Source organism: Rhodnius prolixus, unplaced genomic scaffold, assembly GCF_049639745.1.
Source record: "Rhodnius prolixus isolate KJV_2025 unplaced genomic scaffold, Rpr scaffold_6, whole genome shotgun sequence".
NCBI lineage: Eukaryota > Metazoa > Arthropoda > Insecta > Hemiptera > Reduviidae > Rhodnius > Rhodnius prolixus.
This window is the reverse complement of record NW_027411634.1, coordinates 22195634-22213559: the sequence shown is the minus strand read 5'-3', so window position 1 is coordinate 22213559 and position 17926 is coordinate 22195634. Positions and strand designations below refer to the sequence as shown.

General features: G+C 33.2%; 1 protein-coding gene across 4 annotated transcripts in view; it reads left to right on the top strand.

Annotated features, from left to right (window-relative positions):
* The first annotated feature begins 737 nt into the window (after positions 1-737).
* LOC141461194 (epidermal retinol dehydrogenase 2-like) overlaps positions 738-17926 on the top strand; it is a 199279-nt gene continuing 182090 nt past the window's right edge. For 2 of the 4 annotated variants that reach the window (XM_074141995.1, XM_074141992.1), the window contains exon 1: positions 739-1063. The gene's annotated coding sequence lies outside the window, so the exon portion shown is untranslated. Of the gene's footprint in view, positions 1064-17926 lie in introns of all 4 variants that reach the window. The other 2 variants (XM_074141993.1, XM_074141994.1) reach the window with 2 other exon arrangements.

Genomic DNA, 17926 nt, shown 5'->3' with positions numbered 1-17926 from the left:
GATTGGCCCACAAAAAAGTCCTTTTCCATCACGACAACGCACCAGCTCACACCTCAGCAGTTGTGGTCGCAAAATTAATGGAAATAGGGTTCCAACTCGTTTCACATCCCCCCTATTCTCCAGACTTGGCTCCCTCGGACTACTATTTGTTCCCCAATATGAAGAAATGGCTGGCGGGAAAAAGATTTTATTCAAACGAGGAGGTGATTGCAGAAACGAATGGCTATTTTTCAGACTTGGACAAATCCTATTATTCGGAAGGGATCAACAAACTAGAGCAGCGTTGGACGAAGTGTATAAGCCTAAAAGGAGACAATGTTGAAAAATAAAAAAGGTTTACCCCAAAAAATTAAGTAGTTTTTATTTTTGCACGTACTTTTCAAACGACCCTCGTACGTCTGAGGTTTAGCGGCATTGTAAGTATGCCACAGACTGGCTAGCAATTCGCTCAACTCTCATGACTTCAGAAAACATTTACGTAGATTGGTAGGCTGTAAATTGTTACAAAGTTAAAACGAATCCTACATTCCTAAATTAGCATAAATTGGTTTTTAATAATTAATCTTCTTCGATGAGAGGATTCCAGCGATGTTATTTAATTTCAAATAGAAGATAAACTAAAAAGTAGAAGACCTGAGAATCTGGTTCTTTTGCAAGACTTAACTATAGTGGACCAACTCCCCCTCCAAAAGTACACTCGACGTAGAATACTTTTTTTTTTACCTAATCTCTCCCACCAGCCGAGTTACGTTACTTTACGGACGGTGGTTACAACAGCACCGCTGTTAGGCATCGTTCTTTTAGTTTCCATCGCAGTCCAAAACTATTTCTTTCTTTAGTTTTAGTTTAATTTTTTGTATTAATCGTGTTAAAAGGAAATTAAAAGATTATCACGGCCAATTCGTTTATAAATATTTTAGCACAGTTTTGTTTAATTTTAAAAAAAATATTATGAGTGTGTAATTATTTATTTTGAAAGTGCTGTGTTACCCGGCTTAGTGCTTTTTTATATTTTTTATTTAAATTTTTGTCGAGGAGATTACTTTTAATACAATTTCAATAAGTAAGTTAATTCTTTATTAATATTATAATATTAATTAATATAATTTTGCCGTATTAAATGATTTGTCCAAATAATTTTCTTGATTTTTAAGTAATTCTAGATTTTTTTTTTTTAATTTTTCTTCAATAGATTATTTTTTATACATATTCTTAAAATCTTAAATTTAAGATTATATTATTATTGCTTGATTTTTGAGAAATAAAATTAAGAACATATATTAGGTTAAAGAAAATGTAAATTGCAACTCTGAATACTATTATAAAACTTTACTCTTTGCCGCGTAACTTTACATGCCATCCACTGATGCTAGTATTAAATAATCGGCCGAAGTTTTGAAATAGCTGCTGGCTTCTACAAATGTTTCCTAACTTTTATTTTCTATTTGTTCCATAAATTCTTACTGAGAATTACTTTTTTATTATTTTTATTACTTTATTAGTTTTATTTTATAATAATCACTTAAAATTTATAATAATCACTTAAAATTTATAATAATCACTTAAAATTTATAATAACCACTTAAAATTTACAATAATCACTTAAAATTTATAATAATCACTTAAAATTTATAATAATCACTTAAAATTTATAATAATCACTTTTTTGTTTTTGTTTTGTTTAAAAAGTTTTCTTTTTTAAACTTGCCGGTCGTTCTTTTTCTTTTACATAAATCCAACAACATTTTGTGGGTCAAGTATGTTTATAATAAAGATCTTCAATATTTATTTAGGTCATTTGCGCTTAGCATTAAATTCGAAGATATTGCCTGTATCAGTGATGGCGAACCTATGACCCGCGCAAGCTTTTTCACTGACCCACAATTGCTAGGCAACCATTTGTTTGTTTACGCGGGTTGATTTAGATTTTCTAATTGTGTGGATAATTTATATTCTATCTTTATTTTTTTTTCAATCACGCATTGTCACAAAAGCAATTTAAATGCTATCAATAACCTTTAGTTTGATCATTACAGTTCTAAAATGCAAATGACGACAAAAATGCTTTTGTAGTATTTGAAATAAAGGCAAAAGTGTTTACAAAAATATCAAATAAAATGTATAATTTTACTCATATTTTGTTTGTTAAAAAACTCGACAACCCAAAACAAATAACCATATTTAGATTTTTCTTCAGATAAAACACATTTTTGTAAGGTTTTGTTCAGTTATGTTTGTAAAAAAGAGGCTTCCATAGCACTTGTTTCGTCCCGTTTTACCCGTTAAGCCAACTGAATTTTAAAGATGTTTAGTTTTGAAAATATTCAGCTTAAAATCTTTGAACAAAATTTGACCCACGTCTCAAAAAGGTTCGCCATCCCTGGCCTAGACTGTTAGACTCTAGAATATTAGATAAGAGATATAATCTAAAAACAAAGAACAGTATAATCTAAAAACCCTTTTAAATCTGCACCGAATTCTCTGAATTTTTTAAACATAGATTTTCTCTTTGTTTTAGGATTTCAGAATTTTTAACCCATTTAAAAAATGTGTAATTTTACATCGCCGACAAGTATATCAAACTGAAAAATAAATAAAATAATTAAAAGCCTTTTACGAAAAATTTGTACATTTGTAGTTCTAAAACTTTCATTTTAAATGATAAAGATGGAATGAGCAATGTCTAGGTTATCCTCTAAAGTGCTAACACTACTTATTGTATTGGCTTACCACTTTTTATAATATTAAGAAGAATCAAATGTGAGACTGACATTAAATTTTGATGGAAATTGATAGTGCCGAAGTACCACTTTACGTAATAGAATGTTCCATATCTATTCAGCGAATTGCCACTTCAAGTTGGCTGCATTGTCTAGCCACTTTCTTAAATATCATACGTGAAACAAATACTTTAACTGACTCTCAATATATCAAAACGGAAATATTCAAAATTCAAAATAAATTTTTTAAAAAAATCCGCACGACCACATCCGTGAGTAAGATACATTGGGTAAATTTTTAAGAGTATTAATCCAAAATGTAATCCAAAGTAATGCAGCACTATAAATTTCTGTATAATAGCTAAAGTAACATGTGCATTGTTCAGCTGTGCATACCAAATTAATGTATATTCTATTATGTATAATGTGTATTTAGTTGCAATATTGACATACATTAAACTAGCAAATAATCCGCTTGCTAATCTAATCCAACGTTAGCAAGCGAATGCAATCGCGACTATTGCCGAGTCTTAACTATTACAGGACCACGGTTTTAATTTATTATTTCGCTTAATCTCTTCAAAAATAATTAAATAAATAAAAAATAAAAATATATCTACCATCTTTTCTTGCAGCACTTCACAATAAATATTGTGAGCTTCTATCAACCTTAAAACGATCTCTTAGAAATCAGTTTTAGGCCAGAGGAAGGAACGAACACTACTACTTAATGACGGCCAATAAATTGTTTTCATTACAACACATCCTGTGTGCTGCCAAATATACAGGTTGTTCATTTTAAGACGGTTCAAATGCGTTTCATGCTTAAACGGTTAATCTGAGCAAAAAATGGTAGAGGAAAAATTTGTTGCCCGTCACCTCTAGTTTCAGAATATGTGACTTGATTTTAGATTCCAGCCAGCATACGCAGCTGACGCGCGACCAAAAGTGGGGGTTCGCAGTTGACCCCCATTTTCATATACACAGTTTTAAAGAGTATAAAAAGTTTTGAAAGAAACCGGAAACCGTATATCTTTAAAATTAAAGGTGCTAGGCCATTTCAAAATCTGGTATTTTTAATCATATTTCAATTTTTTAACTTGTTATCAAAGAGAAAGAAGAGCACGCGATAGGTCATTTTTATGTATTTTTTCATCCTCTTTCTACTGAAAATATTGCCAAGGCAGTAAAGCTAGTATTTTTCTTAATATGCAGCTTGTGCAGCATGTACTGTGGTTTCAAAAGTGCCTCCTCAGATACAGAGAGCAGTTGATAACCTCCTGGATAACCTGGCTTGCGAGCCAGAGGAGGCACCTTTGAAGGCACAGTACATGCTTCACAAGTTGAGTAAAGTGCATTATTTGATCAATTAAGGAATGAGTTTGATCCTTTAAATGAAAGATATTGATCACTTAAATATGTGGCAGGAGGTTTCCAATTTTATTTTTTGGTGATTAAACGCAACTCTCCCAAAATTACCAAATAATCATTAAACCTTCTTGTTTGTAACAGATGTAAAATTATTTTTTAGGCCATTTTGTGTATGCTTAAGAACATCTAAAGCTCTTAACACTTGATTTTTCTTAGAAAAATCACTCGGAAAACCACTTATTTCCCCGATATTAAGAAAAATACTAGCTTTACTGCCTTGGCAATATTTTTAGTAGAAAGGGGACGAAAAAATACATAAAAAGTTGCTTTCACAACTTTTTTTACTCTTTAAAACGGTGTATATAAAAATGGGGGTCAACTGCGAACCCTTACTTTTGGTCGCGCGTCAGCCGCGTATGCGGGCAGGAATCTAAAATCAATTCACATATTCTGAAACTAGAGGTGACGGGCAACAAATTTTTCCTCTATCATACCATTTTTTGCTCAAATCAATCGTTTAAGCATGAAACGCATTTGAGCCTTCTTAAAATGAACACCCTGTATAATGCAGCTTTTTTTAAATGTATTTTTTTAGTCCGGCATTATGTTTAACTACCAAATAAAGTTGTACTAGCAAACATTATTTACTATAAATGTTTTGTAAGAACCATAAAATAAAATCCAAGGCCTAGACCGGGAATCGAACCCAGTACTACTGTAGAATCATTTCAATTCATATTTAATAAATATACACACGGTGAAACTCAAATAGTTTAGGATTGTTGACGATAGTTTTAATTTCATTTCTATAATAACGAAGCTGTAAAAATAAATTGAACGATAATTTAGTAATCTAGAAGGCAATTGTAAAATTGAATATAATAAAAAAAAAAGGTTACAGAAAAAAAATTTAAATATTATTTTTAAAGTTACTTGAATTAATTGAATAAGTTTTGATTAAGTTGAGTGTTCTGGTAGAGCAGTTCTAAATTGGGGTGGCTGTACAGTCCTCTTGGTGGCCATCTTGTTCTGAGAGCGAGACCTCACAAAGTAAAAACAGGAACAATACTAATAATGAGGGGAGCCATAAAAAAAAAATAAGTTATAAAAATGGCTATTAAGTTTCAAGCATCCTGAATAAAACAAACGAATATTTCTGAAAAGTTCCAAACTACTAGAAACTTAAGTTGAAAATCGAACTATAACATAAAATTATCTTTACTTTTTTGTTTTTCTTTTGAATTTATGTGCAGTAAATACTTCTATGTAAACAAAATCTAGTGTGAAGGCCACAGTCACCATAATTCCCCTGTAACCTACTTGTAACCACACTTGCAACCTACAACTTCACTTCAATTGCAAGATTCACTTTGTCCACTCGTAGCTTGTAAAGCTGTACATTTCAATGAAATGACACGATAGTGGGAAGTCTATGTCAATTTCTGCCCAATCAATTTATAATTTAGCTATAAAGCTACCACATGCTTTTTCACATATCCAAAAATTTGAGATAATCGGCTGGAGCACGCATCAGTCTGTTAAACATAAAAGTTTATGTTTATTAATTAAAAACATTAATAAAAAAAAATTTAAAGGAGTTTTTAAAAGTAACTTATTTAAAGTAAATGAATTTGTAAAAGGTACGAGGGTCGTTTGAAAAGTCCGTGCAAAGTCAGAGAGATAGCACCACTGGCGCGTATCGAGGTTATGTTTAGTTAGTAGCATCTCTTGGAAGAACACACACCAAGTTTCAGCCAGATCGGTCTATTTCTTTGTGTTTGGCATTCGTTTGAATCGAGGAAGTCGAGTGATTTTCAAAAAATGGACGAAAAAGAATTTCGTGTGTTGATTAAACACTACTTTATGAAAGGCAAAACGCCTCAGGAGACTAAAGAGAAGCTTGATAAACATTATGGTGACTCTGCACCTACGATTAGAACAGTTTATAAGTGGTTTCAAAATTTTCGGAGTGGCCATATGGGCACAAGTGACGCTGAACGTTCTGGACGCCCTGTTGAGGTTACTACTACAGAAATCATTGATAAAATCCATGATATGGAGTGATGGATGACAGAAGAGTGAAGGTGCGTGAGATTGCTAGTGCTGTGGGCATCTCGAATGAACGGGTACATAATATTTTGCATCAACATTTGGACATGACAAAGCTATCCGCAAGATGGGTGCCGCGATTGCTCACGCTTGACTAAAAACGAAATCGTGTGAAGTGTTGCAAGGACGGTTTGCAGCTGTTCCAGAAGAATCTGCAGGACTTTAAGCGTCGTTTCGTCACTGTGGATGAAATATGGATACATCACTACACTCCTGAGACCAAAGAACAATCTAAACAATGGGTTACCAAGGGGGAATCTGCGCCAAAAAAGGCGAAGACCGTTCCTTCGGCCGGAAAGATTATGGCGACTGTCTTTTGGGATTCGCAAGGAATAATCCTCATCGACTATCTGGAAAAGGGTTAAACTATTACAGGTGCATATTATTCATCGTTATTGGACCGTTTGAAAACCGAGCTGCAAGAAAAACGCCCACGATTGGCCCACAAAAAAGTCTTTTTCCATCACGACAACGCACCAGCTCACACCTCAGCAGTTGTGGTCGCAAAATTAATGGAAATAGGGTTCCAACTCGTTTCACATCCCCCTATTCTCCAGACTTGGCTTCCTCGGACTACTATTTGTTCCCCAATATGAAGAAATGGCTGGCGGGAAAAAGATTTTATTCAAACGAGGAGGTGATTGCAGAAACGAATGGCTATTTTTCAGACTTGGACAAATCCTATTATTCGGAAGGGATCAACAAACTAGAGCAGCGTTGGACGAAGTGTATAAGCCTAAAAGGAGACTATGTTGAAAAATAAAAAAGGTTTACCCCAAAAAATTAAGTAGTTTTTATTTTTGCACGGACTTTTCAAACGACCCTCGTATGTGGTGGGCTACAAAGAATTTATTAAACTTATATTTGCAAGATTTGTATCTATGATAAAATAATAATAATAATACTCTAGTCCTAATCCATGTCAAGGTTGATGCGAGAGAAGTATTTTCATTTCATGGTGGCCTCCCACTTCTTGCGCAAGGCAAATATACACTTTTGAGGACAATTTCTGCTTTAAAATTTGAAAGTTATAATAGAAAAAGGTTTGGCAATCCCATTTTTGGCGATATTCTAATGTGTACATTGTAGTAATGTAAACAGTGCTCTCTGTTGATTTTCCTCTAAACTTTGGCAGCAGAAATATCTCTTTTAAAGTTTAAATGCAATAAAACAAAAAAAAGGAAGTATTTAAAATGGCTACTCCAATACAAAATGATTTTAAGAGAAAAAAAAAGTATGTGGAGGCAAATAGTTATGGTGCGCTGTAAAAGGTATAAATTTACCACATTTATTTCACCACATAAAGTTTGTTATCATTTCGTTCAAAATATTTTGTTTTGTTCAACATCTGAGATTATTGTCACCCTTAGCCTATATTCAATGCATTCCTGGTCTTCGTATATTGTTCTCTTGTTAAAGACATCAATGTCCCATCACTGGCCAGTGATCTGTAAGGAGCTTCTAAGAACAGAAAATCTAATAATATTTCCCTGCCGTGATAACCTTGAGCCACCCATTTCTTTCTTTCTAAAAAGTTATACAAAAAGCTTATTGTCTTTTTTTTTAGATTAAAAAATTTTAATTTAATTTTTTAACCATAAAGGAGAGCACTTCAAAGAACTACGAGACACCAAAGGAATCATGGGCAAAAAAAGGTTAAGAATCACGTCTAAAAGAAACAAAATATACAGGGTGTACATTTTAAGACGGCTCAAATGCATTTCATGGTTAAACGGTTGATCTGAGCGAAAAATGGTAGAGGAAAAATTTGTTGCCCGTCACCTCTAGTTTCAGAATATGTAACTTGATTTTAGATTCCGGCCCGCATACACGGCTGTCGCGCGTCCAAAAGTGAGGGTTCGCAGTTGACCCCCATTTTCATATACACAGTTTTAAAGAGTATAAAAAGTTATGAAAGAAACCGGAAACCCAAATTTGATATCTTCAAAATTAAAGGTGCTAGGCCATTTCAAAACCTGGTATTTTCTAATCGTATTTCAATTTTTTAACTTATTATCAAAGAAAAAAAAGAGCTCGCGATAGGTCATTTTTATGTAGTTTTTCATCCCCTTTCTACTAAAAATATTGCCAAGGCAATAAAGCTAGTATTTTTTCTTAATATCGGGAAATAAGTCGTTTTCCGAGTGATTTTTCTAAGAAAAATCAAATGTTAAGAGCTTTAGATGTTCTCAAGCATATACAAAATGGCTAAAAATTAATTTTACATCTGTTACAAACAGAAGGTTTAATAATTATTTGTTAATTTTGGGAGAGTTGCGTTTAATTACCAAAAAAAGTGGAAACCTTCCGCCACATATTTAAGTGCCTCCTCTGGCTCGCAAGCCAGGTTAGCCAGGAGGTTATCAACTGCTCTCTGTATCTGAGGAGGCACCTTTGAAAGCACAGTACATGCTTCAAAAGTTGAGTAAACTGCATTATTTGATAAATTAAGGAATGAGTTTGATCCTTTACATGAAAGATATTGATCACTTAAATGTGTGGCAGGAGGTTTCCAATATTTTTGGTAATTAAATGCAACTCTCCCAAAATTACCAAATAATTTTTAAACCTTCTTGTTTTTAACAGATGTAAAACTATTTTTTAGCCATTTTGGGTATACCTGAGAACATCTAAAGCTCTTAAGATTTGATTTTTCTTAGAAAAATCACTCGGAAAACGACATATTTCCCGATATTAAGAAAAATACTGGCTTTACTGCCTTGGCAATATTTTTAGTAGAAAGGGGATGAAAAAATACATAAAAATGACCTATCGCGTGCTCTTCTTTCTCTTTGATAACAAGTAAAAAAATTGAAATATGATTAGAAAATACCCGGTTTTGAAATGGCCTAGCACCTTTAATTTTGAAGATATCAACTTGCGGTTTCCGGTTTCTTTCACAACTTTTTTTACTCTTTAGAACTATGTATATGAAAATGGGGGTCAACTGCTAACTTTCACTTTTGGTCGCGCGTCAGCCGCGTATGCGGGCAGGAATCTAAAATCAAGTCACATATTCTGAAACTAGAGGTGACGGGCCACAAATTTTTCCTCTACCATTTTTCGCTCAGATCAACCGTTTTAAGCATGAAATGCATTTGAGCCGTCTTAAAATGAACACCCTGTATAAATAAACAAAAATGGCGTCACTATTTCAACAAACGTAATTAAATCACACGAATTGGTAACTGAGATAACGCTCTCATAAACTATATTTAATTTACAATTTACTGTTTAGAATAATATATAATTCAGTATAATGTATATAATATATAAACAGTGATAGTATTAACTAGCAGTAAATAGCCTAACACTTTAAATCCCAAGAATTCACAAATAGTTAGAAATTGATATTAAATAAACAAGCTGGGGCCACTTTTAACATTTATTTGTGAATATAATTTAGCTTAATTCTCCACTTTTAGAGGTGTTTTACATTTTTCTGGTTCATTAATTTTATAATTAACATCAATGGTAATGAGGAAGTGCGTTATTTTTTTGTTAAAAGAACATTTTTGTTCAAAGGTAATTAGCCCTATTGTTTTAGGGTGGCAACATTGTTATTTGTTAATGGGGAGATAATGAGCTGACGATGCAAAAATAATGTGTAAAATCTTTTCTATGTATCAGTTCTAAACTTATCCTTTGGTGATTAATTATTATAAATGATTTTATTTTTAATGTCATTTTGTTATTCTTCTTTTCTTCAGACTGATTTTATTTATTTTTTTGTAAAACAAGTTGTAAACCATGTAGATTTATCTGAAATCTGTTTATCTTAGATGGTTGTTTAACTCGGACTCTCAGATGTGTGATCTTTAAATAAATAAATAGCTAAGATTCGGAATGTGATAGATTTAAATTAATTTATGTTCAAACAGCTACGGTTGGGGAACCTAGAAAAGAAGAAAGAATAATTATTTATTCACTTTTAAATTACAGAAATTGTTTTAACTCATTTAGAATTTCACTATTTAATTACTCTATTCTCCCTTTTTATTTCTCTTTATTAATATTTTATTTAATTGTACGGTTATAAGATAGATTTATTATTAGTGATTTGCGAAGTGTATGAACTATTTGCATTTATATTTTATTTTTGTCTTGTTATTCATTCAAGTTTAAACTTCCAAAAATGTTTACTAGGTTTACATAGAAGTTAAATTTTTGATATTAAGGCAACATTCTAAAGGCTATCACAATTAATTTATTTATTTTTCAATTAATCCATTTTTTTGAATTACTTTTTGGTTGGCGAATTTGCCAAGAACGTTTCACATTAGATTCAGGCATTATCAAGATGAGAAAATTCAAGCTCCTGTTAACATTTTTTTTTTTATCTCAGGAGGCTTCTAAATTATATATTTCCGGACGGAAACACTACTTCGGAAATCTGTACCATTGTAATCTCTACGTCCTCTTAAGGGCTGCTACAAAAAGTTTAAATTAAACAAATTAACAACAAACCAAAATATGTCTTTCCATTTTAGTAAGTATTTGGAAACTAACAGTACGCTCTATTTAATAGACTATTGGGAAAGACATTTTTGCTATAACATTTATTATATAATTATAATAACGTGTGTGTTTCTGTGAATGTATGCAGGTTTGTTAGTAACAAATTACATCACAAAAAAATAAACAAAAATTCCTTACAGGACAAATCTTTTCAGTTGATTAATTAACAAAGAGTTTATTTCATTTGCGTGTTAAAACTAACTTCAATACACCGTTCTAACAATAGTTAGAATATGTTAGATAGAACTATTAAAGCCATAGTATTCTAGAATTCTTATACAAAATATTTTTAGGGGAAATATGCGCTAAATATTTCTACTACTATGAATCTTTATGCAATTGAAATAGTGAAACAAAATCGATGAAATTCTTGTCGTGAAAATATTCGATAAAATTGAATTACCTTAATCAGAAATATTCGTAGTTGGAATTACTGGTAAAATATAATATTTCCCTTTATTTTTTTTGTACAAACGCTGACCTCACTGAAATAGCATGTTAGAGAGGAAAGTCATCATCAAGTTACAACAGAACATCCCTAACTAAATGTTCTTAGAAATATATTGAAAACAATATGCTGTTACATAATGATCAGGTTACGTAAGGAAGGATAATATTTTTTAATTCTATTAAAAATACAAATAATATCTAAAGAAAACTTGTGAAATAAAATATAAAAAATTTATCCAAGCATACAAATTTAATGAAAATCTGATTATAAAAATATACAGTCTCACAAATGTTTTCTCAGTTGTAAAATTTATGATTCTTGAATATTGTTACGGACATTGAATCTCAATTTTGGTGATTTGTTCATCTGACGATATTTTTGGTCTTAAGCTGCAATCAAATTGCCCAATAATACTGCCACACTGTTACTAAGTAGCATTTTAACGATTCATCGTTATCAACACGCGGAAAAGAAGACCCAGTCTGTTAATGGGCTAGTAACCAAACGACTCTTTAACATGAAATGAACTTGGTGTTTCTTTATTTCTTTTTCTTAAATTTTTATTGACATCTTTTTGCATCAACTTTCACCATTCCTTCAGAAAGCAATTATTTGTTGACATTCAATAATACGATCTAACTCACCTCCTACTAAGAAACTAGAAATACTTATTATTCTAAACCAATTCACAACATGTTTAAACTTTGTAGCTTTGCAGTGAAGTGTTCGCACTTAGTTCCTCATGACATCTTGTTATCGCATTTACACTTGCATCTTACTCTTATATAAGTAACAAATTATTATTTATTAAAGTCCATGATGCTGAAAAAAGTTAATGCCTTCGAACGTTCGAAACCAAAAACATGCCTCTAAATCAGGGGTCGCCAAACATTTTTGATCATGGATCCCTGTATAATTTTTCGAAATCTCCATCGACCCCCATAAAAGTAGTTAAGTAATTCAGTTAACTGGTGGGGAACTCAATGTGCTACACGGACGGCTCCAGAGCTGAAGAAGGGTTAAGAGCGGGAGTGTATGGGGTGAAGCCGAAATGTAGCTTTTCGGTTAGCCTAGGAAAACTGGCTACAGTTTTTCAGGCTGAGCTAGCTGCAATTAGGTTCTGTGCTGCCGAGATTGTCGGACGAGAAATAACTAATTCTAAGGTCGTTATTTTCTTGGACAGCCAGGCGTTTCTGCGAGCTATCGCTTCATACCAGGTCAACTCAAGGCTGGTTTGGGACTGTCTGGGTGCCCTGAAGGAAATTAGTGACCAAAATAAGGTCTTTCTGGTTTGGGTACCTGGTCATTCAGGACACAAGGGAAACGAAGTGGCAGATTTATTGGCTAGGAAAGGCTCAGCGAGACACTTCGTTGGCCTGGAGCCCTATTTTGGGGTCTCCATTGTCTTAAGACTGCGGCCATTAATCTATGGTTGCAGGAGTGGTCGCTTGCCACCACAGGGCAGAGACAGGCGAAAGTGTTCATAACGGGCTATTGGCCAAGGCTGACTGCAGAATTAATCCGTCAAGGCCGCGTGGGGCTATAAGGATAATTGTCGGCCTATTAATTGGCCACTGCAGGCTCAGAAAGCACATGCATTGCATGGGCCTGGCAGATGATAGCCTCTGTAGGTACTGCCAGGAAGAGGAGGAAACGACACTGCAAGGGTTGTGTCAGTGTGAGGGGCTCGTGTGGTTACTTCTTGGGGAGGAAAAACCAAGGCCTGTGAGCTTTACCCAAGAGTCGCTCTCGAGCATTAAGAGTCTGATTAAAAGGACAGGTCTGGAGGGTGAGCTTTAAAGTTAGGGGAGCCACAATAGACCCAAAGGGGTCGCAGTGGCGTAGGCCCTGAGGCCGCCCTAGTCCAATCTAATCTAATTCAGTTAATTAAAATAAAACTATTAGGTACTGCGTTTGTACATTTATTTTATGATTTTAAACATTTATTAAAGTAATGTAATAAAGTATTATAGATTAGATCGCTCCGATAAAGAAATTACGCGTGGTTAGCAGATGAGAATTGCCAAGATAAGAAATTGGAGAACATTGTGTAACAATAGTTTTATGAAAAATATCTTAATGTTGAAATTTAAATACCTTAATATTTATTAAATAATAAGTAATTATAAATAAGAAAAGTAACTACAGTATTGCTTCTTAATTAATGAGATGGCGTGTGCCTGGTGTTTCTTTGCAAGGTTCGCTATATTGGGTTCGAAATTGTTTTTCCTTCGACCCCTTGGCTAAGATCGACCCCTACTTTTGTTAAATAGACCCCCTGGGGGTCTATACAGACCACTTTGGCGACCTTTACTCTAAATACTTGAATAAAGAATCCTAACATTTACTTTCTTTTTTGTGTAAAGTAATCGTCTATTTTTTCAGGTCGGCTTTACGTCCAACTATCAAATTAGGTGTCTTGGATGGTAGGCGATTAGCAAACATACTTTACTGTAAATTTCTTTTATTAACCCATTCAATAAACTCCAAGGCCTAGACCTGGAATCGAACCCAGCACCACAAATACATATATTAGCTTTGCAGGTCTCGTCTTTAACCGCTCGGCTACCGTGGCGTCTCTCTCTTTCTTGAGTATAGTTTTTGGCGTATTTTTATGATAGGTTTGAGATCTTCTTCTTCTTCTTCATTGCATTCTGTTTATAGATGTGAAGATGTCCTAGGAGTCAGTATAAATTTGAACTCATGATTAGATATCAACTTACTTGTTGTAATAAGTTCTGTCCTTTGAACCATTGTCGTTTGAGTAATTACGGGCATTATATTCTCACGAAAGTGAACCCTTGATGCCATTATTGCAATTTATCTAGCATTTCTCTAGGCTTGATCTTTAATCTTAGAGCTTATATCAGTTAGCAGGTTGTTTATACACTTCCATTTTGGCCTTGATTATTTCTTCCTTTATTGATTGAAGTCTGTAATTTTATATTCTAATAAATATTAAACCCTGGCAACGTAGGCACCACAGAGAGCTGTGTGAATTATTTTAAGAGCTCCCGATAGTAAATTGGATCAAGTTGAGCAGATTGAGATGGGCTGGCCATATACCGAGAATGGATGCTGGCGAAATTCCCTCCAAACTTCTACGCGAGACACCAGACAGGAAACGAAGAATTGGAAGGCCCAGGTTACGATGGCAGGATGGTGTGGTTCAAGATGCTAAGAACATCCTTCGAATTCGTAACTGGATGGCTGTTAGGGACGTCTGGCACAAACGTATTGAGGAGGCGAAGACACACGTACGTCACTGGGGTTGTAGCACCATGCTCCCAAATTCTGGACCCAGTTCTTAACGGTTATTGTGAGCCATTTATACTGGTCGTTGTTGTCTGATATTGTTGCCACTTTGAATAGTAGACATGTGTTCCAAAATTCTTAAGATCCTGTGCTTATTTCTTACAGCTTTATGACTTTTTGAATTACATCCAAAATCACGAATTTCTCACATGAAATCTGTGGTATCACCTTATCTTTCGGAAAGACTATTAATCTTAACCATCTCTCCTGTTGCTTTACAACTTAGAAGCGCATAAAAAGCTTGGCCTAGAAAACTCAGTGGTTCTCTCTCTAAGAGACGAAGTGATCTCCTAACTTAAAGTTGTCTACCGCTCCAGACCTCCAATTCATCCTAGAACCATTCATGAAACAGCTAAAATAATTTTCGGGTAACACTCAAGAAGACAGACACGACGGATACAAAGTTCTTCTTAGATGGCAACCTTACAATATAGGACTGCCCAAAAGTATAAGTTATATTACTACTCTTCCAGATGGAAGATCCCCCTTAGCTTTTCAAAGACTTGAGCAAACGATAGGCTTAGGAAAGTTATGAGAAACCATTTTTAGTACGGTGACAGAATTGATTGTTATTTCGAAAGATTTCAAATCAAATTTAGGCTGAAAATTCAACATGATTTCTTCCACGTAAGACGACAACTTCTCGTTCACTAAGTGCGGCCATCCGAAGGAAGTACTTTAGAAAACTCACGCTCAAATCGGCGGATTAACAGAGGATTTTAGAAGCAATTAGTTTGTAGTTTTAAACTATAGGGTAAGAGCGTAACCGACAGAGTCGTTCATGCCTTTCTTTCTCAACCTCCCTTACTAATTGCCATGGAAATTACTAGCCTAATTTCTGTCTATAAATTCTACCTACTTCAAAACGAGTCAGTTGTTGTTTATATAACAGAATAATTACCTACCAGAGAATGGGAAAAGATATGTAATTAAGTAAATGTATTTTAGAAATACTTACTTGTTATTACCATACTTCAGGCTGCTACAATCTGCATTTTAAACGAAGTTGTTCAACACTTTCTGAGCGTATGAAGTTGCATGCTACTTTATTTTGATGAAAACTAAGTATAAAGTACAGTTATGTTCTTTTATTTTTATTTTTTAACCCGTAATTTCTTCGACAAGAATATATTTACAAAAATTACACTCATAGTTGCGAGAATTAAGGTCAAGGTTATGATGATAATAGTTCAGAGACCCTGGCAATTTGAAGGTTAAAATTTTTTTGTAGTTTAAAGAGTTTAAGATTTTATAGTATTTTTTTTTTTTTTTAGAATTTCTACAGAAAAGCAAAGCTTAAAATTAATTAAATACTTGTTTTAAGTACAGATGATTGATTCATTTACGGCCAATTAACCGCATAATTCTCATAAATAGTATTCGGTAATTATTAGACGCGTATTTAATTAACTTTTTTTGCCCAGTTCATTCAACGAGTTCTTTATTATTAACAATAAATTTCTTAATTTAAATAAACATTTTTTATTGTGGTCTTTATTGTGGACAGTGGTCTTTAAAACCACTGAATTCTAGTTCAAAAATCAAGAATGACTCAGTTCGGGATGTTGTACTCCCGAAGTGTGATGGGTTAAGGAAGTTTGAACAAAATATTCGGTTTGTTGCGCTTCTTAATGGTAGGTTCGGACCACTTTCCCCTTCTCTACGATTAGACAAAAAAAAAGTCATTTAACTGTGATGTTGAAATGTGCCCCCTTTCCTTCCATAAAAGAAAATATAATATCCAACATTTATTTCAAGCGAATAAACTTTTGTAAATACTAGATTTAAAAATACGAATTCCAAATGTTAATATGGACTGACAATACTTACATCTTGTCCACTACAATCTTCACAATACACTTCCCAAAGCTGCAACAAAAATTTTACTTCCACCTTACAAAATATAACATTCCTCAATTCTGACTTTACCAAACAATGAAAACGGAAGGGAAACTCTGTCAATTATACAACAGGTCTACCACAACATATGGAGAAAATTACCAACTATAAATGTTTTAAATATTTGGCGAGAAATTAAAACTGTTCAAAGGTGCCCCGCATCAATTGCGGATTTAGTGTATTCATTACTTAGCCCGTAAATAATTAAAACTACATCGTAATTCAATTTTTACTATTGTTTAAGCATTTATTGTGCTGCCCGTGTAGCATTTCTTCTTATATTTATAATAAATACCCATTTTTCTCAATAACTCAGCATTTTAATGCTGAAATTCTCGTCTATAACCAAATATCTGGTTGAACACAACACGAGTTACTCGTGCTGTATAATTTCTTGATAAATAGAATTTTTACAGCTTCTATTTAATGCAAACTTTGTTATTGTTCAGAGATGGTTTTCCCTGATCATATTTTATGCCCAAGTACAAATATATCCTTTGTTTGCTGCCTTGAAAATGGCGGAAAAGATCAAGAAAATGCTTCTATTTTTTTCATTGTTTTTTCCGTTGATTAATATTCTTGTTACTTAATATTTGCATTCCTTAGAAAGATGTAACGGGAACTTAGAGAAGATTGTTACTTCATCCCTCTCTAAGAATTCCGTTAGGAGATTAAATTTCCTAGAAAAATAGTCTACATGAAAAATAATAGAATTTTAAGCTTCGAGATAAGACCTACTGCATTTTGCTAAATAAATTATTCGTTCAGAGTATCACATTTCCCAAGGGTAACTTGGTCCATTTCCCAAGTTTAGCCCACAAAAATTTCTTATGCAATTTACTTGTTGCATAAGTCAAGAGTCATTATTTGTGAAGAACAATGGGTTAGTTTCAATGACTTTCTAAGACTGTCTTTAGTCTTAGTCTTTAGTGCAAAAAGATTTTTAAAAAAACTGAAAAGAAAAAAGAAGGAAGGTTATATCTCTCTCTTTGTCACCTTACAAGAAGGTTGCAAGTTTTTGCCATTAATACTATTTATTTAAACTATTCATATTTGCAACAATACAAAGCTTTTAAATTCTATGTATATTTATACAGCTGTGGATTTTTTTTTAACAAGTAGCGGCTAAGACACTTCTTTTTTTATTTATTTATGTATTTATTTTGCTTAAACGAAGTAGAATTAAACCTTGTTTCAATTGAACATGTGCCCAAGTCACTTAGTACTTCGTAAATGTTCATTATATTTAAAATATCTTCGTTACTTCTATGAAACGAAAGGTTGTTATTACTTCACTTAGGTAACCCTTAGGTTAGATTTAAAGAAATCTTTTGTATTGTACACGAATAGTTACTAATACTAGATATTATAATCAATGAAAATAAATAAATAGAATAGTCTAGTAGCTAAATTAGCTCAAATAATTTTTTTTTAAATCTTTTATTGGAATTTACAACTGCAGCGGTTGTTGCAACAAGCAAATATGGTACCTGATAACAAAGAATAAAAGAAAATCATGTATGGAGAAGGTGGTGTCACTCCA